Here is a 27,672-nt window from a genome sequence, read left to right as displayed (position 1 = left end):
GGGCTGGCTACCGGCCTGCAGACCACTACATCTACCTATGTATGTTAGTATTGAACGGGTATTATTCTACACCCGATAAGTAATTGTAAAATACTTCCAGCTATATTTTCAGAAAAGAATGATAGAACTAGATTGTTTTTATAAGAGACAGTATAGATGAAGTTAATTACTTCGGCCATTTTGACTTCAACTTGCAACAGTTTTGATAACTATTCCTTAATGCATATGTTTTTCCTCTACAACTTATTGCATTAATAAAGTAGACCAATTTGGACTTTTGCTAATTAAAGTATTTCACGTAGCTCCCAAAATACTTAACATTGGTGTAATTTAATCTGTAACATCACTCACTAAAGCCATGTCACATGCACACTAACCGTTCCCATACGTGTTGCAAACATTGCTTTACGTGTCACAAGCATATGGTTGGTGTTTCAGGTCAGTGAATAAGTTTTTTGGGCACTGTTCTGCTTTAGAAGCTGTGACTGTTTTGGTTAAAATACTCCGTATTCTTTACTACAAAATAAGAATTACATATTTTCAATAAATAAATAAATAAATAATAAATATAAATATATAATATAAAAATATACAAAGAGTTTTAGAAGAAAAAGAAACGTCGTACGACCTATTTCACACGAAAATGGTTTACAAATTATGTTCCTCATCGTAGAATAAACGTTTACCTTCATTCTTCACGGAAAAATATGATTGTTGCAGGATTTGCTCTGATAACGATTAACAGCAAGTTGTAAACATAGTTTTTCATTTTGTTCGAGTAATGACGTTTCCTTTTCTCTCTTCTTCTTAGTTTTTTTTTCTTTCTGTAATAGCAGTACGAGCTCATATCTCACATTTGTAGGTTGAGCGCTCAAAAGAAATCGAAAACAGGAAGTATTTTCTCGAAAATTATCAACGTTTATGTGTCTTCCCCGTTGTGCTACGCAAGAAAGGGCAGAGCATTTTGATACCTCATTACATTACTGGAAGTTTTATGATAGGGGGCGCGCACAAATTATAAATCGATTTTGTACAGTTTATAGGTTCAGCCTTGAATAAACATATAATGTTTGTGAACTGTTTAATGAATGAAAGGTATTCAATGTGCGCTCCACGTCTTACCCTACAAATATCTAATTATTCTGCAGAAGTGTAGCGAGCAGGTTTATCTAGGAGGGGCCCGTCGTTTTGAGGGGGGCAGCTACAATGTACAAAGCCCAAAAAATTGTTAAAGCCAGTGATTTTGAGACCTGAAAAAACCGGAAAATTTTGGTTTCCATCCGGAAAACTAAAACCACTATTTTTTAAAAGCTTTTTTTCTTTTACTCCATAAATATTATGTACCAGGTAGTTTTTATTATGCTGCAACAGAAGTGGAATATTCTAACCATTGTCTTCCGTCATACCACTTGTTGGAAAACGAGCGTGATCTATTTCCTATTTCCGACATTGGATAACACGACAGAATTGGCTGTACGAGTTTCTCTAACCCTAAGTCACTAAGACTGCATTTCTAAATTATTTTCCTTACTTCTAAAATCTTGCATATTTTGTTCCTTTTTTTTTTTTTTTTTTTTTTTTTTTTTTTTTTTTTTTTTGCAGCAGCAGTATTATCTTCTGAGCTGCTGTTCGTGCTTTCTTTCTTAAAATACTTCAGCAAAGACATACTCACCTTTCATTGTGCACAAGATGAACAAAGTTTTCGACATGGATTACTGAAAAACCACTGTTGCCAAGCAACAGAAGTTTTCCCATGTCAAAGGAATGTGATAGATTCCTGCTGATAGATTCATATGGACATGATCTCACAGAAGCACTAGATCAGTCGATTGTAGCAGATGTGGTAGCAAACTATGCATTTGGTTATTCTTTACACGGAAGAGATACCATACTATTTTTCGATCGGTAAGGATTGGTAAATAACTTACCGTAAATTATTATTATATGTAAACTTTGTTATTGTTAAATGACTGAAGGGAGGTAATCTTACGACGATGTTTTAAAAACTGGTCATTTGGGGGACCTGGCCCCGATGCCCACCGTGGCTACACCCCTGTGATTCTCCCATTCTTCCCAAGCCTTCTGCAGCATATCTTGAATGATGTGGACGGAGTTTTGATTGGCCCTCCTAATTCCGTCAGTACCTGCGGAAGCAGGGGACTGGAACATTGTCCTTTGACGGACGAAGTGGATGCATCTGCCATTAAAAAAAGGCCAAATATTACCGAAGACATTGTTGGAATACTGCTTGAAGCGTTTAATGAGGACTCATGTGCGAAGAGCGACTTGGGAACGGAGCACAACAGAGTTCATAGCAAGGACGGTTCTAATGAAACAATTGCAATTGTATTCCCTACAAATTTCAGCAGCACAAAAACTAAAGCCCGACGTTCCAACGAAGCTCCTGCCGTTGTAACGTAATAATAACTTCCTGATTAAGTTTAAAGATGATAGCTTGGTCAGAATTGATCATCCCGCATAGCTTTTCCCTTGGTGACAGATAAATTATCCTAGTTTATCAAAGGAACGGAATGTTTATATTCCTCCATTTCCACAGACTGCAGACATTACGAAAGTCGATTAAACCTGCCGTCTACAATGTCACTCATGCTATAGAAGGGTTTGTAAGTAGTACAAATGCCTGCTGTATATACGTATGTGTGTAGGGTGATACATAGAGCGCACATTGAATGGCTTTAACTACAGAAATAAAAACTTCATTAAAAACTTCACAAACACTACAAACTTTATTGTTTCAATTGGTATGTGTTTTACTTTCTCTCCAGGATTGGTTACCCTGTAATTGTACAAAATCGACCATAATTTGTGTGCAGCTTGTGTTAGCAGGTTTATGTTATAAAGCTTTTCTTTTGCTTCGAGAAACTTCTTTCCCATGTAGGCTATGAACCGCATTTGAGCATGTTTCGATGTTTGCAATCAGTGATAAGCCACTTTCATTGTTTAACATTCATTGTTTATCAACGGTGGAACATCTGTTCGGTAAGCGTGATTCTTAGGTGAGTCGTTTACATTTATTACATTAAATTGTCTTTTTTCTTCAAGCCCAAAGAAGAGCTTCTTTGTGGCTAAGCGGTTAGCGTTCGCACCTTTGGAGTGGGAGACCCGGGTTTGATTCCCGGCAGGAGCTCATCTGGTTCGGATTCCACGTTAATCAATAGATCCCGTTTCATATAGCCTCGTTGCTGAAAGGGACGTTAAACTCCAAATCACCTCAACTCAACTCAAGTCCAAAGAAAAGTACAATCTTACCGTTTAATACAGAATTCTATTTGATTGCTTTTGTTTGGTGTATTGGAGATAAATTTCTTTTTCAACACCGACGCAAGATGAGGTACGATCTGTTGTTTAAAGTGGAATCCGAACCGATACTGTGATTTGTATCTCAGGCAAGTACCCTCCAGCACGAATCGAACCCGGAACTACATGAACGAAAAACACGCACATTAATTAAATAAAGTTCCAGATGTGAAAATTCCATCGCGACACAGGCCCGTATCCAGGGGGGTCTAGGAGGGGCCGCCCCCCTAAATTTTTACTGGCCCCCTCTAAAATTTTCACGGTAGGTTTGCAAATGAACTATAATATGGAATGAACTAATATTTTTGGATCGGGCCCCCCTAACTTCCACCGCCCCCCTAAATTTTCGAGCTGGCTACGGGCCTGTCGCGACATGTGGGAGATACAATAATTGAAACATTAGTAGCAACTCCATGTAATTTTATGCTTTTTTTTTTTTACAAGCTTTAATAAAAAAATGCTACAGAAGTAAGCATAAACATACTATGAAATATACATCAAATTAAAGGAATTTTTATTCAGAATGCAAATCAAGTTTCCGAAGTTATCTATATCTGTAACACTGGTTAATATTTTACAAAATGTGATAGCCATTGTTAACGGAAATTAGATTTGTCAAATGATTAACTTGAGATAATTCAATTTCCACGGGATTTGATTACTAAATTGCAGAGTTTTGGTATGGAATTAACTAACTTCTGCACTGTCTCTACTTGAATGCGTCGTTTATTGCTTCAATTAGCTAAACTCTTGTTGTAGGTGTCCTTGCACAAACTATAACATTCAAATCACGCCATAAATTTTCAATAGAGTTTAGGTCTGGTGAATTAGCGGGCCAGCGAAGTGATGTAACAAGCCGTAAGACTGGCTTTCGTCTTTATGGCACACTTTTTTCCCATTCTACGTTCGATGTAAATGAATTGCACGGCTTTTCCTCTAAAATGCACTCAGTACAAACTTTTATGAAAGATAGTCATAATTTTTAGAGTATAAATTTGAATTTCAGAACTGACAAGTTTCAGTACACGTTTGACAACTTCAGCACACCATCTGCGTATTCGTCAACACCTGTACTGCGAGAATGGACGGGAAAATGGTACTGCACAAATGAGGGGTTGATTAAAAAGTCAAACGCGGACGTCAGAATAAGCTAGATCGCGCCGGCCATGAAATGAATATTCGGAAAGACTGATTTGTGTTTCAATTACGTTACATTTTGTAAAGTATCACCCATTGTTTCAGATACTGGTAACTTAAGTAATCTAATTTACGTTCTGCATAAAAGTTTCTTTTAAACTGATACATTTCATTGCTCTAGTGGCTGGAATGCATCTTTGGTCCCGGGTTCGATTCTCAGTGGAAGAGCATTGAACTGACGGCTGGTTTAGATTCCATTTTAAACTGTAGGTTCACACCTCAAGGGGCGCTACATTAACAAACAAACAAACAAAAACGCTGGTTAGAAACAGTAGAAACTTCTTTGGTGTATACAACTCACTCTTTGGAAAGAGAAATAACGAAGAAAAGAATAAATATAAAAGTTTACAGGATGACTGTCACGATAAACGTGAGTTACTTTAGCATTTGCTTATATTCTTAGAATATTATTTGGCTAGATCCAGTTTCTGAATATTAGGCAATATATTTTACAACTTGTTGCATCCGCCTTTTCTTCTTTTTTGACGTGGCCTCTGAATGTGGCTTGCAACACTGCAGTGAAGTCATGTATTATGTTATTCTTCTACCTGAGATAGTTGTGGTATTATGTAATTACATGACGTCATCCTTCTCACATCATCGGTCAGCTCAATGACCTCACAGATTCTAAGCGCTGTGGTTTTGTTTCTTCATGCTTTTGTTTCCAGCGAACCCTACGCCATCTTCTGGTAGAATAAAGAAAGTGGAAGAATTTGTGCAGTGATGCCAATTGAAGGGAAATTTCCCTTGGCGCAGGGAAATTTTGAATAAATTTTGAAGAAAAGGGAAAAAGGGAAATTGCTTGTAATCTCTCAATATTGCAGGGAAATTTGAACCTCTCTTCAATCATTTATAGATTGAATGTATTTACGTATCTGATTAATCTAATTAAAATTCAGTATAAATTCAACATCCTATTTGTTCCAAACACAACCCGTTGCACATATTTCACGTAAATTCTCACAAGTTATCTTGGTTTGCATTCGTTAATATTTATCAACATTATACATCGATCAACATACTCAGTTAAATTCGAAACATTAGAACAATGCTTATTTAAAATCTTTTATCAAAATTAATCTTCCCATTGTTGAATTAAATGCAATGCAATAAGATGAAATATTTCTCAATTAAATTATCACTCCAACTATTATAACACTTTCGTTTTCCCAATCAGAAGGTGTTTTTTCCCAACCAGAAGATTGATTGTGAAGAGGATTAATCAATGTAAGAGAAGAAAATCTGCGTATTGTAAATGTAAATATGTATATATGGGCGAATACTGGGTCATTAGTGTATGTGTGTTTATGTAAGTTTACTAATTTTCTGGTGACTGTGCGCACAGAATTATAAATTCTTAAGAATTACCCACCTATAAACTTTGATTTAGTTTGTATTGTGCTTACGAACATTCCTCGTGTACAGCCAAAGACAGTAGCAGCTAGAGTTTTCTTTGTAACTGTTCGTATTCGTTTCAGTAAATATGGTAGTGCTGTTCTTAAGTAAGTACATATCAAATATATACTTAATATTTTCTTTGTATCTTAGTTTACATTAATATTAAAATCTATCATGATATCTAGGATAAAAATTAAATATACATAATATTTATTTTATATTCTTTATGATTTATTTAGGTTGTCCGTCCTGACCGAGGTATTTATAGGGTTTTTCCTCAGTCACACCAGGCAAATGCAGAGATTGTACCTTTAGCATAGGTCCTAGCCTACACCTTTCCATATCCTTTCCCTTCCTCTATCGCGACGCCTTAGATACCTAAACAACAAATCAAGTTCAAATTCTGCGTAAGCTCAAAAGAAGGCTGTCAGGTATCTGCTTGTATGTGGTTATAAGATTGGGGTGAGGGGGTGGAAGCGAAAACGATTAAAACTACGTTTACAAAATACAGTACTTGAACGGTTTGGATGAAGGGAAATTTTGACCGGAAAAGGGAAATTCTGAAGCTTGTGAAGGGAAAATGGCTCTGAAGGAATTGGCATCACTGAATTTGTGTATTGTAGGTAGGCCTAATTCTTCAGTTTTGAGTTGCGTCGGGCTTTTGTGTTGTGTTCTTACGCAAGCCAAGTTAATCCCCTTGCCTTATATATTACACTGTCTGTGTCCTTCCAGCTGCACCATACCGCGTACAATAGATCATGTCCAATATTGTTGGGAGACATGTTTTCTCAACAGTACGGTGCTCACCTCTGGTGCTAGGGATTCCTGGTTCAATCAGAAGTCAATGGAGTTTGTGGTGGACAAAATAGTGTCATGTTATTGGATCAAAAGGTCCAATATATTTCAGGCAGAAATTTTCTTTTAGGCCTTATATCTGGAGAACTACATATAGTGTAGCCAAACCAAAACTACCACTTAACTCAGTATGATATGCTTATTCCTTAAAATATACGGAAACTCGATTTAGAGGCCGTTCAAATAATTTGTGGCTCCTGACCCAATATCTAACTATTGGCCAAGATCGCAATCTTTTGATCAATTTTTTGGATCATTCCTAAAATTCTTGCTTTAAATAATGTAACAAGGCTAGTCTTGAATATAACTACTAAGGAGAACTGTTTATCATGACGACTGAGAATACATATTTTCTAAAGGACATAACACAAAGTATGGTGGAAGGTAAACGTGGAAGGCGAAGAAGATTCTATTAAAAAACAGAATAGACCGAATGATTGGAATAACGAAAACAGAAACATAGTTTTTCTTCTAATATGAATCATGCAACATTAAAGCAGTCTTCGAGATGTAAAACTTGGGTGAACTAATTTTACTCATGAGACTCATGCAATTTCTCGATATTTGATTCTTGTCTCGAAAACGAGATACAAATTGTAATGTTTATAGTCTCGTCTCGAATTTATTAGGCACACCTCGTCTCATTTACGAGAAAAATCAAGAAGACACGAGGAATTTTTCGTTTCGTGGGCGACATTTGGAATAACCTATGTATATATACACCTCAATTTGTAAAATTGTGATGGTGGCTGCTGTTAGCAAGGATTTCTTCACAGCTTTGGTGTGTTTAGTAAGTCTTAATTTCATGCTTCTTGGTCTCTTCTCATCTTCAACAAATGGGAGTTGAACTTAGTATCTAAAGCTATTTGTATTACACAGACCCAAAAGTATGGTAGGCATTGCATGCAACAATTGAAGACCAGCTGTTAATCAACAGGTGGAAAACCATGTAACTCTCTCCGATTGTGAATGAGGAGCGCCTTATCGTATGAGGGTTGACCTTACATGTTGGCCTGTGTGCCCGCTGAATGCACGAAATTTACCTGCCGTAGTTTCATAATAACCTCTATGTAACATGAAGATGCAACGTACAAACACTCAAATGTGGCAGAGTGGGAGGGTGTCGGGGTGATAAGAACCTTAATCTAGAGATCATCTTCTACTCTTAATCATGGGAGTATGCTGACTTGATAGTAGAGCGCTCACCTCTGCTACGAGGAATCTTTGGTTCAATCCCAGGCCATACCAGTTTTTGGTTCACATGTCCGTGGTTTTTCTCGAAGTTCTTCCATTTCCTTCCATATAATCATTCGCTTTTATTAATAATCCATCTCCTTTAGCCCAAAGGGCATACTCGTGGGACGTAAAATAAGAGTTCACTTCTATTTTACTTCTAATCATAAGACAATCTCAAATTTGGATCTGATATCATCAATACGTAATAATAATAACATAATGCCACATACGAGGGGCGTCCAATAAGTTATCTACCTAGACAGGAGGGGCGGAGGATAATGACGCCTGACACGCATGCCAAGCAGAGGCGTCATTTAGGGGGGGCAGGGAGGGACAATTGTTCCCCTGAGTTTGAGATTTATATAGGCTTTATCAAAAGAATAATGGTAAATCAGTGAAAAACGAGAAATTTTTACTTAAATCATGAGATCTTGCCCCCCCTTCCCAAACAAAATCTGAAATGACGATCCTGATGCCAAGGCCACTGTAGGGAACCTCGCTGCGCAATTTGATGTCAGTCGGAGTAATGCAGTGGTCGTGAGCAATATGTTTGTGCCGTAGGAAATGGGTGATATCAATAAAAATAAGTAACTACTCCTGAGAAGTCCTGCTCGAGAATCGGAGTAACTACACCTGGAGTAATCTCCTCCCTCAATTTCGTATCAATAAAACAAGCCACTACTCAGGTCTAGTCTGCTCCAGATTTATGAACGTTTACTCGCGCTTCCTCTGCACGTAGCACTGAGTCGTATCAATAAAAGAAGTAGTTACTCATTTCTCCCATCTGTTGGGCGGTCATTTCGTTGTGGGTAACTTCTGGCGCAATATCCTAAACGCCATGGAAGGGACAAGTAGCAACGACAGTTTCAATTAAAGTGCATTTGTGGATATTATAAAAGTTCCAGTGGTACTTTCAAAGTCACAGTTACCAGAAAGTAAATGAAGGAAAGCCGAAGCTTTGAAGGCAATTACAGTGAAATGCAACGAAATATCAAATACATCTACAAATGAGACACAAATCCAAAAGAAACTAATTTGAAAAAGAAAACGGGAAACAAGAAAGTAATACTGAAACCACGGGAACGAACCTCTTGGAACTGATGGATGTTGATTGAAATCCAGCAATATCAAGATTAGCACGACAAGTGCATATCACGTGTTGTCCAAGGTCTTGTCCAAGATTGTTTGGCTTTAAGAACGAAATCAGACACTTGGTCCCTTTGTTTCCTTTTTTAAATAGTCCAGCCAGTCACGTCGTAAAGCACGTCCATCTGATTGTTTTTTCCACACCATACGTGTCCCCTTTCACCTTGGCATAAAAAAATATACATTCTCATGTATACACCCTTCCTATCAGCGTTGAGTTGAGTTGATTTTGAGTTTAATGTCCTTTTTAGTAGCGAGGCTATATGAGACGGAATCCACTGATTAACTTGGAATCCGAACCATATGAGCTCCCGCCGGGAATCGAACGCGGGTCTCTCGTGCCAAAGGCATGTACGCTATCCGCTTAGCCACGAAGGAGCTCTTCCTGTTAGCGTATTCGTCTCCAAAATACTAGGTTTCTTTATTGCCACGTGTTTATAGTCAAGTGCTCCGATAGCACCCGGAAATGTATATTGTTCTTGCCACTCTGCCTTTGCTGTTTGAATATTATACACACCTCCGGAAACAATCAACTTTCAGATTTCGCAATAATCGCATCCATTACACTTGTAGTAGTCATAGACACAGTACTTTGAGCCACAACAGAATCCCCTGACATTCAGACCTGGAATCCCGGATCACTCACGTAAAGCAAGAAAACCCGCATCTTTTCATCATTACGTAGTGCATCACCCCAAATTTCCGTTGATTCTCCTAAAAAATGTTGTGCTAACTACTCTACATTTTCTTTCATGAACCTATGTTTTTTGTAATCCCCATTTGCAACATTTCTATGCAATTTATAAATTTTTCTACATAGCAAAACAATCATATACTCTGCCATATTTCGCACGGAGTCACCTATTTAGCTTGCTCCACAAATTTGGAGAAGTTACTAGCATCACAGAAGAGTCTTTCATTTTTATTGATATCAAACGCGTAGTAGTTACTCGACTCGAGAATAGAGGTGTGGTTACTTCAAAAGGGCGGGGCTTCTTCGAGGTCAGCCGAGACGACTAGTGCTCAGTTCTCTTTTTATTGATACCAATGCGAGTAACTACTTCAAAATTGGGCGTAATGAGTAACTTCTTCGCTTTATTGATATCACCCAATGTCTGGCAAAGTTGAGGACATGGTCCTGCAGGATCTCCGTATGAAGATCGCCGATATTGCAGCAGCATGTGGCATATCCAAAGAATCCATCCTGACCATTCTGCATGACCACTTGGGCATGTCAGAGGTCTCAGCTCGTTGGGTCCCCAGAATGCTCATGCCTGCACAGAAGCAGTGCCAGATGCAGGCCATGACAAAGAGTATTTTTCTCTGGGATTACTTCGCTGCCCACAAAGTGGCTACGGTGCATACATCGGGGCTACATCGAAAAACAATGACCAGATGAGCCTATCTGCATTCCTTCCTGTCTAGGTAGATAACTTATTGGACGCCCCTCGTATATATTTCTAAAATAATATTGTGTTAGAATAGTAGAATAAATTTATCATTAAAATGTCCTTTTTTTCTCTATTGTTTCGTAGTGAGCGGGCATTAATTTTAAAGGGCGCGTCAATAACTGTTTGACATTGCATTGTTTCTAATAGCTTCAAGTGAAGGAGAAAACAATGGCGTGATAGGTTACAGCCTTGCTACGAGGTAAAAACGAAACATTATAGAAGTATTTTACTCAGGTAACTTGAACATAATTATTTTGTTGCAGACATTAATATTACATTAACTGAATCAACCTTTAGCTGCGATTTATGTTCCTACAAAGACTCTTAAGAGGAGAAATGTATTTATTTCGCATTAACTGACCATGTGTTCTAGGTACCTTTTTAATTTTATAATAAAGAAACATTTGATTTCATTCGACGTCGCCAGGTGGATAGTTTGCGGTCAAGGTAGCCGGAACCGCGCTTCGTGATGTATGAAACCATTACATCATTTGGAACAGCTGTTCCATCACGATTCACCTGTTTTTTTCAGATAATATTTTTTTATTTGTGCTAAAATTCTTCCTTAGATTATATGTGTATGTATATATATATATATATATATATATATATATATATATATATATATATATATATATATATATATATATATATATATATATATAAATGTGTGTGTGTGTGTAATATATGGAAAACAAATTGGAGACCACTTATTTCTATCTGGTTTCTTAATTTTTATGTCAAAGTTTTAAAAAATTTTCTTAACTTATTGATTTACTTACAAAAATGTATTGTTATTACTGTTCTTCTACTCTTGGAGGCGGCACATTGCCTCAGGAGGTAGAAATTTCACCTCGGATGCTAGGGGTCCTTGGTCTGATCCCAGACCAGTTGAGTTTTTGACAATATCACGTCTATGGGTTTTCTCCAAGTTCTCCCAATTCCTTCCACATTCACCTTCCACCAATATTTCATCACAGTTCATCTTCATTAGTCATCCGTCTCCATTAGCCTAAAGCGCATAAACGTGGGACAATACAGCCAGAAATTTCCTTTCACTTAAGTTAAATAGTAAATCTTTCCCGTCTTTGCATATGGCTCACCCCGAGATATTAACATATTCTTTTAAAGAATAAAAAGTAATGATATATATTATATGTAAGTTGGTTTTAATTGGGTCGTTTAGTTCACAAAATGTAATGGAACTGGTCCTTGTTTATGCGGCTTGTATGAATTCCTTGTACGATATTGTGTAGTTCACAGACCGGGAGAGAAAATAAAATAGAAGCAGGCATAAGTTGAATGTGCGAGGAGTGATCAGAAAGTAAGTTTACAAAGCCTGTAGTGAAACGTATATATATAATTTCATACAACCAATACAGTCAACAAATACTACATACATTAGGGTGTGAACTTTGTGGTGGACAAACATCGTGCTCGTGGTTTTTCTCGGGGTTCTCCCGTTTCCTCCCACTTTCTTCATTCCACCATTTCACTCATTTCTCATTATCACCCGTCTCCTTTAGCCTAACCGGCATAACCGTGGGACGTTAAACTTAAAGATTTCATTTCATTTTTTTTTTTTTACAAACATTAGGTTATTTTTCGATATAGTCTTCATATATCGGTGAGACACTTGTCGCATCGTGGGATGAGTTTGAAGATTCCCTCCTGGCAAAAATTCTGTCCTTGCTTGTTCAGTCACCCTGTTACGAAGTGTTTCACTTCCTGATCTGAAGCGAATCGACAGCCTCTTAGGTACTCCTTCAAGTAGGGAACAGATGAAAGTCGCTTGGAGCGTAAAGTGATCCTCCTGTTGTCGTGAATCAGCTCCTCCATGCGAGCTATGTTCAAATTTGTTGCTGTCGTGCTGGGTCGGTCACTGCGCTCCTCGTCTGTGACGTTTTCTCAACCAGCCGCAAACTTTCGACATTATTCTGCGACGTGTTGACGAGACATTAGTCTCGCAGTGAAGCTCTGACAGCTGCCGTTGAATTCCAGCCGCGGTTACGACCTTTCGCCCACAGAAATCGAATAACTAAGCGGACTCCTTTGCGAGACTAGTTTTCCAAACGAGTCGCCATTTTACACACAACTAGCGCCGTAGGCGACAGGTGGCTAAAACTCTGCACAGTTGCCAACTCCATGTATTAAAATTACTGCACTCCTCTATAACATATCCGCACTCCAGAAATTTCGGCCGTGGAACCTTAGTTTCTGATCTTTCCTCGAAGGAGGTGGGTGCTTAGCAACAAATTCAACATAAGCAAGATACTGTATATGTTGAAGCAAGAGTAAAGACAACAGTTATGAGTTGCACAATTAAATGTGCCGAAAAAAAAAAGTAAAAAAAGTGCATGAATCGTATAACTTAGAAAAAGACATTTTCTACCTGTCGTTTAATGTGCTACGGTTATGCTCTTTACACTAAATCAGACGAATGAGTAATAAAAGTGAAAAAGTGAATAATTATAAAAGTAATATTTTGTGCTCCTCCACCAGAAATCAAACACGAGCCCAAGTACACCACAGGAGCACCACACGCTATTCACTAGACTAGTGAGAAAGGCTTCTTTACTTAAAATAAGAAGTGATAATATTACAAAAATAAGATTTTAAATGCAGAATTATTCAGGCGAAGAAAGCATTTGAAGAAAAACGAAAGGTTTTTACCTAAAATATTAGCATGGAACACAAGAAAAGATTTGATGCTTATGAGACATGAAGGAATCTCATTATTAGGTAGGTGGGGGGGGGGGCAGAAGAAACAAGTAGAGGAAAGACAAGACGAAATATATAGAACAAATAAACTCTAGTATGGACAGTAACGAAGATCACGCAATCCCATATATGAGATATTCGAAGATGTATGTTGTAGTAAGAAAATCTACTCGTACATAGCCTTTAATATAGGCAACCGATATTTCTTTGCTACTGTGCAGGTTGCATAGAAGCTAGGGAATGTTATAGATTTTAAACGGGATAATTATCGATAGCTATCACCGCATGTTAACGGATTGACTGCATTAATGGACTCGGTCGAGATGATTATAGTAACAAAGGCTGTATATCCCTTTATTATTGATGACCAACATATCTTTACTACTGAGCTGGTTGCATAGAAACTAGGGAATGTTATAGATTTTAAACGGGATATGCATAGTTACCGTTTAAGACGGCGTTACCCATGACTAACAAACGGACGACTAACAATACAATCTTTTAAGACCCACTAATCTGATCCTAATAATACAACGCATTGGGGTAGAGAAAGTAAGTGGAAAGCGTGGTTCAGCAAAGGGCAGATATCGAGAGCTGCCTTTGGTCGAATGGGACCGGTTGCTTTTTTTGCATTATGAATAAGTTTTGACTTAATTTGTCGGTTGCAGGTGATGCTTTAGACCTTTCCATTTTTCTTTGATTATGAAAATTTGATGAAAGGCGTTGGCAGGTCTCCGAACGAACAAGGCTCCTTCACTATTTTCGTCTTTTGATTGACAATCGAATAAATAGACATTGGTAGACAATGCGGTGCAAGTTAAATTCTGAGACTCTTTCACGGTCTAGAACTTAGAATCTGGTCCAATTTACATAATAATGCTTTCTGCTGTTCTGGTTTCAATGAAAAAAAATAAGTGAACTTTTCATGAAAAATAAAACTGACCATTCCTTGGGGACCTATGCCAAGTTTATATGGATTAAATAAATTGTTTTTCATCCGTTGTAAGTTTAAATGGAGAATATAGTATCAGAATGGAGGCCTGCGTTCTTTCGAAACTTATTTTGGACTCATTACCCGCCGATCATGTTAATTCGCTTGATTTAACGTTTGAAACTCTTTCTGTAATACGGTATTTGATTTCACGTTCTAGTGTTTAATATATATAGTATTATCGGACCAGCTATGTGAAATCCGAAGATTCCTAGTAACCTCTAATTAAACTAACGAGGTATAATAATTTAATATTCTGAAATATAGGCTAAAAATAAAAAAAAAAATGCTTTCGTAAACTTCGACATAGGTGACCCGAGTTCAATTCCTGGTTGAAGCTCATGTGGTTCGGATAAAAACAATCACCTAATGGTTGATGTCACCTTCGAACTATTCTATTGTGAATTTTTGACGACTTACCACTGTCACAAACATCCCTCTTATTTGTCAGAACGTCGCGCAATATGAATGTTGCGACTCATTGATATCCAGAATGAAAAGCCATCAAATATCCCCATGCCGTAAACGTCGCCAACACTTAGTGGCCCATTTGCCGATAAATGTCTATCGTCGATATAGCGACGAGTCGAATTATTGCCGCTTGTGTGCCACTGGCGGCAGGGTTTCGTCGAGTCGAAACAGATATCTAAAGTCGGGGTGTTGAAGTCACAACCGCGTAGCAGCGAGGACATAATTTTGGTTCACGCTCCTTCGATTCGTCGCGGAGAATCGCGAAGGGACCAACACAAACTATCGCCAGTCACGTGCATGCGGTTATCATATATTATTTTTCCTGATGAATTATTTCTAAAGTGAGCTCCGGGGTTCAAGACTAACCCCTGCCTCTACATCATGAAGTGAAAAATCGTGAGATGAGTGCGTATAATTGTAAGAATTTAGATGGCAACTGTCACCGATCATTAGAAAGTGAATATGGGAGAACTTTGAAATAAAGTAAATGAGCCGTGTCCTTTTGTTATAAAATTACATGGCGAGCGAATTTTGTCTGGTCCCAAACGGTTATCGTCAAATATACAGGTTACAGAAGCACTCTGATTAGCCAAATTGAAAAGACCTGAATAGGGATGCGCACGAGACGAGTCGAGACACAGCTCTTCGAATAGAAAAATATAAATTTTCGAGTCGAGACATCACTTTCACAGCACATTTTCGAGACGAGACAGTCTCAAATCTTGTCTCGTGCGTATCCCTAGACCTGAACGATTTATCCCTCTACAAGCGACGTTCTCTTCATCGCCTCCGTGGCCAAGTCGGAAGAACAAGCGCCTAGTGATGATGAGCTTGCTGGCGCGCGCGCACTCGCCGGCACTTTTTTTTTTAACTTTTTAAATTGTTTTTTTTTAGACCCACCTTAATGTAAAGAAATTACTCATAGGCGATTTAACATTTTGGGGGAGTAATTTTGTTTCATTGGCGTTTCGTCGCGGTGGTATTTTTTTCAAAACGGAAGTGGGGAGGGCACCACGGATCGTCGCTGCGGAGCAGATAAGTTTTGCCGAGATGTTGCTAGTTGCCCACTGTGGTCCACCGACGCTTACAACATGGGGATGCGTTCTTTCAAGGTACTACTTTCGTATTTTGGAAGTCGCATGGTGCTAAATCGTGGGAATAAGATAGTTGGTAAAATCCGGGAAGGGGATGGCTATTGTAATCCTTCGTCTTATCTCTTTATTTAACCAGTTTCTTAATTTCCAGTATGTTGCCTACTAGACGACAAGAGACCAGACAATTTTCATGTTGAGAATTTTTTTCCAATAGAAACATATAATTTCCGAGACGAGACACTTTTCACGATATTTTTTTTTTTAGAGACGAGAATCTCAACTCTTGTCTCGAAGCCAACCCTAGTACATAATGAGACAGAGCTCTTTCAGTAGAAACATATACACTTCCCGGGACGACACCACTTTAAGTATTTTTTTTTTTTTTTTTTTTTTTTTAGAGACGAGTTATAACTTTCAATGCATTTTCTAGAAACGAGACATCACTTTCAGTACATCTTTGAGAGAAAACAATCTCAACTCTTGCCTCGTAGCAACTCTAGTACATATTAGTGGACATAGAGCTCTTCCAATAGAAACTTACACACTTTCCGAGCCGAAACATCACTTTCACTACACCTTTTAGAGACGAGACAGCCTCATGTATTGTCTCGTAGCCAACCCTAATTTCCAGATTGCCAGAATAGAATTCATCCCACGTCGACTCTACTTTCTTAGTGATCCCACGGAGCTACCTTAGAATGAATTGACTTAAATCTGTCTTGAAGCAGAACAATCAGGCAAGACTTTCATAAGAATGAATTAAAATTCAGATTGTGTTTAGTACCAACGTAAAATGTAATTAATTTTCTTCAAACTGTAGCTTTTACTTCAGCTAGTTAATATTCATCTTTGGGCAGGGGCAGAATAGGTTTAGGGAAAAATATTTGAAAGCTAAGTTTGAACCCTTCCCGTCTGTCTTAGAATGCGTTGTTTTAATCGAAATGAAATCCTAAATACCCAGAGGTCAGCGAAATACTGTGTTCAAAAAATTCATTTTAAACGATTCTATAACTTTCCCGTGACGATGAGACAGATATACGTATTCGATTTGTAATATAAATTGCCTCCATCCCCCTCTTAGAAGTACAATTTTCGAACACTCTGCTACACATGTCCGCTTATTTTTAACAAGGGATTTATGTACAGTATGTCATTTCCCTAATTTGAGGGACTAACCAGATACTCTATTTTTGGCATGCATTTGAACCACCTTCTCCACCTTTAGGATACGAATTTTGTTCCAAGTAAGGTAATAAGAACTACTAACTACTGTATGTTAAGTGCATATCAACAGTGTGAGCCATTTTCCCGTGATGATGAAACAACGTCAATTTAAGTTTTTATAATAGATATAATTAGATTTAATAAAATAAGGGAGATGAAACAAATTTACTGGAAAGTACAAACAATGTAATAACATCTGGATTCTTTTTCTTCCAGATTTTCAACAAACAGCAGGAAAAAGTTTCACCTTGAAGACTTTTTAACGTTGTGCAGTCTGGTAAGTTCAAATTGCTTTGCAAATTGTTTTTCGAAGCATTGAGTGAATTGTTAAATTTTCTGTCTTCACAGGAAATGACACAAAGAAAATTCGATTACATATGTCTGCTCTTCTTCAGTTTGTTTAAATAAACCCTTTGATGTAATTACAACAAGGTAACAATTATTTGCTTCTGGTTTAGTACATTGTGTAACATTATTCAGCAGATACGGCGTTGAAATGTACACATCAGAGGCAGAAAAAGTGAGAATTCTTTTCGGCTAATAATAGCGTTTTCTCAATGCCGTTACCTAAGAGGTACAATAGGACAAATACTATCAAAGGGTTATCGAATTATACTTACAAAGCACCAGTCCAATTTGGTGAATTAAATTGCTGAAAATCATTGCTAGCACTGTGTTCAGCTCCAAAAGAAACAGAGGAAAAGAGGATGTTTAGTTGCAGACCGTTGGATGGGAGATAAATGAGGGCAAAGTGCGAAAATGGAACTAGAAAATGTATAGAAATACAATGTTAATTTTGAAATAAGTAGAGGGATTGAGGTCAAATGTTGGATATGAGGAATGCGTGTAGAGCTCCACTGAATAGGCGTAATGTGAACAATGTTTTAACTGCTAATTGTATGTAACTGGTTGTGAAAAGAGTCACCAGTGTTAGAACCGGCACATTTTGTTGGAGGGGGTCATTAATATATCAGAACCATGAATGGGACAGGGGTCTTTGTGCAAGGTATCACGCCAACATTTATCCAATGGAACTACTAGTTACTTACACGTTGCAAACATTCTTCGTGATGTCCCAGGATTCGATTCTGTATCTTTCTACCCCTCGTGCATACAACGTGTTAATGGACTGTACTACAGAGTCTCTAGTTCCTCATTTACGTCACCTTTACGACTGTGTTCATCCATTGCCATAACGTGGAACGCCTCCTGTCCCCCATGATTCACAGTACGCCTACTTAGTGGAGCTCTTCATGCATTCCTCATATCCAACATTTAACCTCAATCCCTCTTCTCGTTTCACAATTAACATAACATCTCTAGACATTTTCTACGTTCTATCTTCGCACTTTGCCCTCATTTATCTCCCACCCTGTATACGGTCTGCCATTAAATACAATCATTTTCTGTGTTTCCTTTGGTGCTGAATCCAGTGTTACCAATGATTTTCAGCAATTGAATTCACCAAATCGAAATGATCCCTTGTTATTTCACACACAATTGATACAGAAAAGTATCACTTTTCAACATGGAAGAGGAACTATTTTTTTTTTTTTTTTTTTTTTTTTTTAGCAGAATTAGAGAAAGAAGGTTCCCAATTCGACCCGTATGTATGTATGTATGTTGTGGATATGTTCACACATAATTGCAACATAGGTGCACGCACTTCCTTGGTGATTCCACGAAACTTCATCAGAATCTAATTATAGTCTTTTAGAAAAAAAATGAAATCTTTAGTTTTACGTCCCACGGATTTTGCCGATTAGGCTAAAGGAGACGGTGATGATGAGAAATGAATGAAATGGTGAAAGTAGGAGGAAACGGGAGAACCCCGAGAAAACCCACGAGCACGATGTTTGTCCACCACAAAGTCCACACGGCGCGAGCTGGGATCGAACCAGGGACCCCAAGCACCGGAGGTGAACGCTCTACCACTGAGCCACCGCGCCCCTATAGTCTTTCGAGTTAGACCATAAAACACCTCTCAACAGCTGACAGTATTAACACCGTAATTAACAAAGTTCCTTTTGTGTGGGGGAAGGGGTGGAGAGGAGAACGGTGGCTCAGTACTAGAGCGCCTACCTCTGATGTGTGGGGTCCCTGGTTCGATCCCCGTGTGCTTTTCGTGCTGTTCATTTCCTCTTACATTTCCATTCCACCGATTCTTCCATAATTACTCACTTGCCTTAACCATCCGTCTTCCTTAGCCTAAAGGACATAATCGTGTTACCTTAAACTGAAAGATTTGATTTAATTTTTGTTTAATGTTTCTCAAAAACTACTCATGAGGATTAGCACTCATCTATATCAGTTTGTTAAGCTCAATGAGATCTATTGATTATTGTAGGTTTTATCCAAACCAAAACCACTTTGCGTAACAGCAATTTTCGTGGGTTTGAGCTGTTCCAACGCCATCTGTTAGCGACTAGCTGAACTACGTAGTGTCAAGCGACGAACGTCTGAACAACGCGCTGCGTAACTCTGTCTTCAACAGGGGTATTGGAAGCTTTCTAGACATAATGGTCGTCACGTCTTTTATTCACGTGCAAGGGCGCCCATCAGGGGGGGGGGCAAGGTGGGGCGCTTGCCCCCTTAAGAAGAAATTGTACTTGTGAATATTGAAAACCCAAAAGAATTTTTACAATAGTTCCAGCAAAATTTGAAACTATATTTGAAACGTCGCTTATACTTGCCCCCCTTGGAAACCACAACATGGGCGCCCTTGTTCACATGGCTTTCCATTTTGCCTCATGACGCTGCGTAGACGCTGAAAATCGAGGAATCACCGGCCGGGAATCGAATCCAGGACCATGTGTGTCCAACTAGGCTATAGTAGTGTCCACGTTTTATCTTTGAACATTTTCCGCTAAGAGTACTGGAAAATATTAAGACATTGTTAACCTCAAGTAAGTTGTGGTTATTTTGTTCCAATAGATTAATATATGAAATGTTAGGAGGTAAATTTTGCCATCTCATAGCAATTCAATTACCCTTTTGCCCGAAGACAATAAAAATTCCCATATCATTGAAAAAGAACTGAAAAATCAATTACAGTAAATATTACGAATTCCTAACCTAATATCCGGGCGTTTTATTACATATATTGAGCACAGGTATTGGTCTCCAATAAAAATTTCGTAGATTGAATTTCCTCTCACATAAACCTTCACCGGAACTTGCCGTCTGAATTGGATGATATTCCTTCATATTGCACTGTTATTAAAATACAAACTGCAGAAAAATGGATGTAATATCAAAGACCGTTTCTGTGTCATCTTTACACGATATACTAAACACTTGAATATGGAAGGAGCGGGTTGTTGGCATGCATTATTCAAAGTCAGAAGCAGTTAACAGGATTATCGGGTTTCCATCCCAGACCTTCACCGAAGCAGTTAAAATGGATTTTCTCCTTTCGTCGTAAGGAAAGGGTATTACTGGCTTAGTGCCCTTCCACTCTATTGTATTGCTTCCTACGCCAAAACAGCTTTTTTTTTTTTTTTTTTTTTTTCGGTGCGGACAAGTAACACACTTTTTATTTGTAATTACGTCCAGTATGCTTCTCTAAACGGTTGGAAGTCCATTTTATAAATTAGTTTCTCCAGCAGCCTGTTAGATGCTACACAAGTCACACTCCCAGACTGCTGAACTTGCTCCCAGTGAGCAAATTCATGTAACTAGCTTATAGTCGACAAAAAACTTTTAATGTTTCTGGAGAGGGTGTATTTAGTAGTACATCCGTGAGGCGTGATTTAACGAACCTCTTTTGCCTTGCAATAGACACTTGACAAGAACTTTTAAATGTTAAAACAAATTCAATTTAGACTTCTTCATCTACAGTAGCAAACTGACCATGCTAACACAAAAACGAACATTCAATTTGCGACAAGCAGTAGTAGTATGTACCGAATGTAAATAAATACTTACAAGCAACAGTAAACATACAATTTAAATTTCTAAAAATGCTTACGTACAAGAACACAGCTTTCTATCCCAAACAGATTCCCTACGTGGACTTAGTAAGGAATTTGAATTTCCTAACGTTGACGAATCGACGAAAGATGTTTGATTTACTATTTTTATATAAAGTATTAAATAATAAAATTGACTGTCCAGAGCTACTCACGAAAATATATCTGAGCGTTCCAACAGGAAGAACAAGACCAGGGAATACTGGTATATTTTTTCTATGAAAGGCCACGAACAAATATTCTCAGTAAATCTCCGCTGTGGAGAATGTGTGACTCCTACAATGAATTAAGTCATAAAACTGATGTATTAGATATATTCAGTATGTCAGAATATGTATTTAGAAACAGGATTATTATCGAGTACCTGACACTCGAAGTGAATTGATTAATTGTACGGGTAAATGTATAGATATATGTCTATGTATGTATTATACGACACTATAATTAGGCATTAAGTATGTTGTGTTGTTTTCTAAATAAATAAATAAATAAAAATGTACTGACATTTCGGACAACTGATAATGATGTCAATACCATTAGGCCAGCTACAAATAGTGTACTGAAGTAATAGCAACGAGTCATGAAGCAGTTCTGTGATTGGTCTAGAGTCCAGGCTTCATGTGTCGTCGTGGTCACTATAGCATATTAATTTCTTAACTATGGAGCGCGTCTTTAAACAGGCTCGATCACTGACTGTGAATTGGGGAGAACGTCTATAGATAGAAGTGCCTCATAAAATGATTTTTCTCTTCTCGAGGAATGCGTCTACAGACGCATTTCCTTCGAATTCGATCTGATCATCGTTCTGCCATCTAGGGTCATTTATTTATTTTCTTTTTACAATCTCTTCTTCATAGGAAAAGAGGAATTCGCATCTCGTCTGCGATACCGCCACAACTCAAATTTTCAAGTTTTGAGATATGAGCATTTAGAAGATTTAAAGCAGGGTGCGAATTGGCGGGGGGATGCCAAGGATTCCCCCCCTGACAAAAATCTTTCCCACCCTGGAGAAGAAAAATTTTATTCCTGGCAGGGATAACTTTTTCCCCCTCTGGAGTATTTTTAAATGGACATAAAGACAAGAATTCTTACTTTGCGTAGCTAACCTAAATATTACTTGAGTGAAAATTTATGAAAGATCTCATATATATATATATGGGGGGGAGGACTGGGTGCGCATATGGGTGAAATTCATCCCCCCCTGGGAAAATTTTTCAATTCGCACACTGATTTAAAGTGTTATTTAAAAGCAGAATCGCAAGAAAGACATAACACAAATATAACCTTCTAAATGTTGAGAAACACTTTACATGACGTCGGATAATAAAAGTAGTCCATCAATGTATATTATATTTTTTTTTTTTAAATCACATTTTCACTTTTTAAATTGTGGCGGTATTGCAGCTGAGATATGAATTGTACCAAAAATGTAAGCTTTAGTTTAACGTCTCACGTTACCATGGCCTTTAGGCCAAAGGAAATGGATGGTTAATGAAAGACTTGGTGGAATGAGAATGTAGGACACGGAAGTACTTCGACAAAACTGACAAGCACGATGCTATCCATCAAAAATTGATATGTCCTGGGATCGAAGGAAGGACCCCTAGCACCAGAGATGAGCGCGTGCCTGTGCATGTATGTACAATATTATATCTCATTGACCTGAACAAAATGGAATGAGTCATAAATCCTCATGCGTAGCCTTTGAGAAAAACATTGTTTTGTAAAGCTAAAAATTAACGCTGTACGGTAGCCACGTTACCTATTTAATATGAAACCAATAAACTTTTTCACTGTGAAACTGACATGTTGACAGTATGTAATGTGATTAATAGGTGTAGCCCAAAATCGTGATAAGATTTTCAGATAATATGGCGCTTGTTAAGGAATCTGAAAAGAATATCAGTATAATGCTAGAAAACTTGAGGGAGGGAGCGCTGTGAAGAATATGGGATGAAAATAAATGTTAGTAAGACAAGCTCTTCTTTGGACTTTGGATTTCAGTTTACCCCTTTTCAAGTTGTTCTTGTCCTAAATCAGTGTCAGAATGCGAATAAACTCTTCTGTTTCACACGTGAAACCTCTTAGAAGAGTAGAGTGGGTAATGATTCAAATCAAAAGTTTTAAATAATATTCTCAGAAATAGTACAAGTGGGAAGGCAAGGGCATTTTCAAGCGGTGGTTACGATCACTAACAACTAACTCCAGAAAATCGTGTGCCACAAATGCAATGCTGGGATAGCTAGAAAACGGAGTTTTATTGTATTGTAATGTCCGCAAGGTTCGTCACCAGTCATGCTGGTGTCTAGTAATGTCTTCGAACCCACTCTGCATGATTTAATTTATATAATATATAGTTCGCAATTTCCCAAAACAATAGAAATATTTATTTATTTATAAAAGAGAAAAAGAACTAAATAAAGGTCAAATTATTTGTTTGAAATACTACATATAAGCCTGAGAAAAAATAAAAGTTACAGAAAAAAACTTGCATTACGTAACGAAAACGTAAACTCTCTCCTCCCCTTGTCACACTTCGTAACGCAAGATCGAATCTCCTCCCCCCTTTTGCCGCGTTACGTAATATGTGTACCCCTAATGGCAGAATACCTATGATGATGGTGATTATGTAAATGTGCAAAGATACAAAGACAATTTATATCAATTAATAAGTGACATCGTCCTGAATAAAATCATTGCTTGAAGGCAAATTCTTGTGCGTAATTTTCGAGAACTTTTTTGGCGCTAAAGAGTCTGTATTAGTTTGCAGTTTGATTGAACTAATTGTCTTGTTTCATTTGTCTCCCTGACATACTGACATTGATACTCCTGCCAGTGATACGTACGGTTCTAACACTGAAGCATATAATCCTAACCTTGACAAATAATCAGCATATAATCCTATTCCTTCTAGTTCTTCGAATAACGAATACGAAAGGCTTGGCTATCCCCCTGCAGACAGCGTGGAGTGGGGATACCTCTATGCCCCACTTCATGATCTGGGGGTCCCTGATAGCTTGGGGCCCCTGCAATGCGCTTTCTGCGAGGCCCTTATTTACGCCCCTGAATAAGATCTACTTGAATGTTTTTTTTAATGGGTATTTTTAAACACCGTCAGCTTAAATTATTTGGTATTTTATAAGTATAGAAAAACAAATGTGCCAGGTTAAACTTCGTCCGAACGATAAAGCAAGCTTCGTGCTGAAGCAAATTATTGAAGCTCGTATCGTCAATAAGTTGGTGGAGGCATAAAACGCTGTATCGCCTGAGACTCAAGGAATCTGTGCCCTCCACACTCTTGCTGTAACCAGGGAAACGCCCCACTGAAAAAAAAAAAAACTCCAATTTCCTACGTCAGATAACTTCTATCTATCCTCTTAAAGGCAAGACGTTTATAGATTCAAGATTCTCTGCTGGCCACCCACACAATGCCCAGCTATATTAACAATATGGATGAGAGCGAGCTTCTGTGTTTGTTTTATTCAACAAAATTTTACAAAGATTGATCCGATTTTAATGAGACTTGTGGCGTGGTTTCTTCTAGACCAAGGAAATGAGCCTGTTGTCCAAGATTAAAATCCGTCAAGATTAAGGGGATAAAACGGGGTGAAATCAACCTTATGTTATAGTGATCGCGAGAACTCGTGAAGCTTGACCTAGATTTACCAATTTCACCATCCAATAGAACTTGTTCCATATTTCAATTATCTTTTATCTATTTGAAGATATCACATAATTACTGTAAAATTAGCGGTATTTTAATTTCGCCGGGATGAAGACTCTTAAGTACTTTCTTTTTTATGTCGTTCGTTTCTCATGTCTTCTAAATTTGGCATCGTTGTTGCTACATTTCTGCTGTTTCACTTTTTCTCATTCGGAAGACAGCTCCACGAATCGTTCCGAATTCTTCCGATGCTTCACACGTGAGACAAAGCAGTTCTATGATTTGTGTAGAGTCCAGGCTTCACGAGTCATCGCAGTCAGAATAGAAGTTTGCGAATCTGGTACGTTATATGATAGTAAAACCATTTTTAACGATAACATTTCAATTCTGATGCGTATACCCGTATCCTCACTGTCAACAGCTTAAACCAATTAAGAGTAAGGGAATGAATGTCTGTTTTTAATTATATATCAAAAGTGCGGAGCCACTGAAAGTTATTGCAAATAATTTGTTTTAGATCTAGGGTGTTTCAAAACAACACCGACATCGTTTGGGAGGTGATTCCTGAAACCCAGATAAGACGAAAAGTATAGACCAACCTGGGTGCACAAATGCTTCCTTTCGGAGTTATAGGCAGCCGAAAACATGAAAAAATGAAATTTAAAGGTCCATAGCTCCAAAACTATGGGAGCTACCGTAGTCGGGTCAAGACTTCACATAAGAACTAGTATCCAAATACCCATGTTTCAGAATTCTGTGGTACCCACACAACTATATAGAGGGAGTTTGGCTACGGGCATATAATTTGAAGTTCTCACCAACTACCTCTATAAAAAATGTTGCGAAAGTACCGCAGGGTTCTGAAACATGGGTATGTGGTTAGGGCACATACTAGTTTCTAAGTGAAGTTTTGACCCGACTACGGTAGGTCGCATAGTATTGGAGCTATGAACTTTTGAGGTTGATCTTTTTTTCATGTTTTCAGCAGCCCATAACTCCGAAAGGAAGCATTTGTGCACCCAGGTTGGTCTATACTTTTTGATTTATTTTGGTGTCAGGAATCATCTCCCAAACGTTGTCGGAGTGTTTTGAAACACCCTGCATAGTATATTATAGGTGACCCTTCTTTAACGATAAATTCTTAAATTTACGTTTTGCGATTTTTTTTTTTTTTTTTTTAAAGAATTACATATGATATGTTGCTTCCATGTAAAGCACGTACAATTCAACGGTCTTGTTTGTTCTGTAGTCTGCGCAATGCCCCTAAAAGCACTGATGAAGATAATTTATGAAACCACGTTCATAGCATTGTTTTATAGCGAATAAAAAAATTCCATTTACATTATAATATATGTATAATTTCCCTTGTATGAAAATAGCAGAAAGCGAGAACGCATAAATTTCCATTAAGTAATAAGTATGGAACGTTTTTCACGTAACCACAATGCAAGATCTTCTGCAAAGTAGGCTATTTAACAAGCTGAAACTTCCATAAATTCTCTAATAATAGTCAAAGCTTGAGAACATAATGTAAGAGAGTTACCATCTGCCTTCGCGAGTTTCCAAGAGAAATATTTTTAGTTCGCTTCTTTAAAACTGTTAAAAAATGTGTTATTTTTAAAAGCAACCTTTTGTTTCCTCTTCCGTCTATCAACGTACTACTAGTGTTGAAAAATGAATAGGATCTGGCACTCTTGAAGCAGGTTAATAAGACAGTGGAACGTTATCTTCAAAACACTGAAGCTCATTTTATTTATTGAGAAAGCATTAGTCGAACTAGTTACTGAACATGACGTAATGTAATTGAATGGTGTATTTTGTCTCAGATAAGAAAGATGAATTATGTTTTGGTTTTTCGTTTAAATAATTTAATTTTGCGATAACATCTCTTTACTACCAAATTTTATTTATTGCGATAAGATACATTACACTGTTATTTGTGGGAAGTTCAGTCTGAAAAGACAGTGAGAGTAGTGTGAAGTTCTTAACCACAGAATCCTACATAAATACAGACATATCAATATTGAGCCTCCACATGCTACAATCAGAGGCTCTGTACCAATGGCGGATCTAGGTCAGGGTCGGGGGGCCTAGGCCCCCGCATTTTTTCAGTGACAAAATAATGTAAGCTATTATTTATATATTTTTGAAACTTTATATATACCTTTCATAGTCTGGTACTGGCTTCCCCCCCCCCCCAGTTTTTACCTTCTAGATCCGCCTGCTCTGTACGTCATGGCATGGAATCAAACGGGCATTGCATGTTTTTCTGAAGAATAACTCACTGCTTGGGTGCGAATCTCCAAAATATTGGGAAGCTCTTCTGGAGAACCGTGTCTAAATATGAGTCAACCAGCCATATCCTACTAAAGTTTAAAGTGCCTTATCCCAAGCGGCCGTGAAAGTGGTATCTGTTATTATTCGAAGAGGATTTGCAAATTCCGATTCCGAGATACTTGCGGCTTGGCAATGTCCTGTTGAAATATAGCGCACGAAGTTGTCTAAATGCCCTTTTTAGGCTAATGGAGGCGATGATTAAGGCAAGTGAATAATGATGGAAAAATTGGTGGAATGAGAAAATGGGAGGAAACAAGAGTACCGCGAGAAAACCCACGGACATGATGTTGTCCACGTCTGAAGATGAACCAGGGTGTCCATTCCTCTCTTAGGTTATGATACATCCAGACCCGTGGCTACAGTTTGGCCTGGAGTGTTTTAGTTCCTGAAACTTTGAGTTTTGTGGTATGTACAGTACATATGAATCTAAAGTAAATTCAAGTCATCTTCCGTCTCTTTCTTAGTTTCTAGCTACGGGCCTAGACACATACTTCTAAATTTACCTGTAGGGGAAGGCATAGGCGCCAACTTGAAGGAAATATTGGGGGTGACAAATATTCAGCTATTTTGAATCAACTGCTTGATGAAGCCCCCGTTC

General features: G+C 37.9%; 1 protein-coding gene across 3 annotated transcripts in view; it reads left to right on the top strand.

Moving 5' to 3' along the window:
- LOC145682379 (sodium/calcium exchanger 1-like) overlaps positions 1-27,672 on the top strand; it is a 296,233-nt gene that overhangs the window by 115,869 nt on the left and 152,692 nt on the right. For all 3 annotated transcript variants that reach the window (XM_081753971.1, XM_081753970.1, XM_081753969.1), the window contains exon 2: positions 17,319-17,379. The gene's annotated coding sequence lies outside the window, so the exon portion shown is untranslated. The remainder of the gene's footprint in view (positions 1-17,318; positions 17,380-27,672) is intronic.

This window comes from Thermobia domestica, chromosome 3 (assembly GCF_964235325.1).
Source record: "Thermobia domestica chromosome 3, izTheDome1.hap1.1, whole genome shotgun sequence".
In the NCBI taxonomy this organism is placed as follows: Eukaryota; Metazoa; Arthropoda; class Insecta; order Zygentoma; family Lepismatidae; genus Thermobia; species Thermobia domestica.
This window is presented reverse-complemented; position numbering and strand designations above follow the sequence as displayed.